The sequence below is a fragment of the Pan troglodytes genome, chromosome 2, assembly GCF_028858775.2.
Source record: "Pan troglodytes isolate AG18354 chromosome 2, NHGRI_mPanTro3-v2.0_pri, whole genome shotgun sequence".
Lineage (NCBI taxonomy): Eukaryota > Metazoa > Chordata > Mammalia > Primates > Hominidae > Pan > Pan troglodytes.
The window spans coordinates 37,897,516-37,899,611 of NC_086015.1; positions in this window are offsets into that span (position 1 = coordinate 37,897,516).

Here is a 2,096-nt window from a genome sequence, read left to right on the forward strand (position 1 = left end):
TTTCTTTCTTTCTTTCTTTCTTTCTTTCTTTCTTTCTTTCTTTCTTTCTTTCTTTCTTTCTTTCTTTCTTTTTTTTTCCTATTTCCCAGGCAAAATACCCTATGACTGAGAGAGAAGAACCTGAATCCTGGCATTCAAGAATATTCCTACAGTGGCCCAGCCTGGTCATGCCATGTAAGGCCTAGGCCAATGCATTGCCCCACCTGTGGGGAAGGCTGTTTTGTCATGGTGGAAATGAACCCACTGGAAACAATGGGTGTTTTGGGGAGAATGAAGCTCCCACTTGGCCCCAGTAGAAGAGCATTCGAGTCTTGCTGGGGCCCATTTCTGAGATGCACCAGAAGTTAATCAACTTTTTAGTGTCAGAAGACGCTTATTTGATCCCTGGGGCCCATTTTTGAGATGCACCAGATCAGAGGCTGAGAAACTGCAGAGCTCAGTGACATCACAAGGGTGAGGCCCTCGGGCCCCAGGGCTTTCAGAGCACAGGAAGGTTCAGTGCTGAGTCTGACTACTCAGAGCTCCAGAGTAGGCTTTCTTGGTGCTGCAACCATCACCAGCACACAGTGGGCTGCCGAAAAGTGTCTGCACCTACCCAGTGAGGACAGGGTGCAGGGGCTTGTCCTCAGTGCTAGACTTCACAAGCCAGGGCTGTGTCTTCAGAACCGGTGTGGACAAACCTGAGTGGCATATCCCATTCCAAGCTCTATCTGACAGACCCTCACCCTCACACCTGCTCCCAACCACAGACGCTGTAAAGGCTGGGTACTAACGGGTGACAGAAACCAGTCAAAGAGAAAGCTGATTTTGGTGGCTGGCACCCAGGCCTTGCTGTTCAGGCCAGCACATACTGACATGTCACCAAAGCTAATTATCCTGAAGGACCCTCCCAAACTCCTGGGAAATGGGCTTTTGATTCTGGGTCCCAAGAGTGAGGGTCTACCCTCTGCCCTTTGTGGGGGGCGGGGGCCTACCGGTGGGGGGCACGGTGAGGTTAGCCAGGCATACCGTCCTTGGGGATTGGTCCTGACAAGGCCACTGGGACATGTGGGGAGACATGGGACATTTCACAGGGTGTTCAGCCATCAAGAAATCTTGCAGTTGATGTTAATGGCTGAGGAGGGCTTGGGGGCCGGAATCCAGGGTGGGCCTAAGAGTAGTTGGTAGGACACCACTGGTGCTCCTTCCTAGGGGAGACTGCTGCCCTCTCTGTGTGTGCTTTCATGTGGAGTGGGGAAGGTGGTGCTTGTGCCGGCTGGGCAGTGGAGCATTTCAGACAAAGAGGCATGTGTTGAGGGGTTCAGAGGTGAGAAGGGGCAGCAGGCAGGAGACCTCAATTAAATGTAAAAAGCCTCAAGAAAGTGTAAGCGCAGGAGAGGAGTGGTCAGATGAGGGTTAGATAGCTCAGCAGGGAGAAGGAGTACATTTGGACTTGATGCGGAATTCCTTGGTAGATTAGAGGCTTATAGAGAGGGGTCTGGGTGCTCCATCCAGGGCGTCCTTTGTGGGCCATGGGTGCTGTGCTGTGGGAGTCACTATCTGTGGCTGTGGGGCCTTCAACTGACCTTCAGTCTTGCCTACTCGCTGCCTCTCCCAGAGGCATGGATACAACAGGGAGCCTCCCTGTGGACTGGCTTTTCTCCCCAAGCCGTGGGGACCCATGGGGTCTTCTGGGAGGCAGTGGTGGCCTCACCACCAAGCAGCCGTATGACTCCGGGCAAGACTTTTGCATCTAAGCCTCCATTGCCTCACTGTTGAAATGAGAGTAATAATCCCTTCTTGAGAGTGGTAGAAAGCTGAACAGACTGGCCCTGGTAGGTGCTCAGACACTTGGCTGTTTTAATTATTCCTAGTACAGGCAAACCTGCCCCCACCACCCCACGCTTGTGGAGACTTTGCTGGGTTTATTGGCCCTCCTCTGCCCCCAGTCCTCTCTACACTTTATTTTGCTGAAATTCACTTCAACAGGGGGATGTTTAGCCAAGACAGGACAGAAGCTGGTGCTCCTGACTTTTTTGGATTTGCTTCAGCTGGATACAATGTTTTGGGTTGACCATTTAATTCAGATTTCCTAGTTCTCACACACCTTGGAGGAT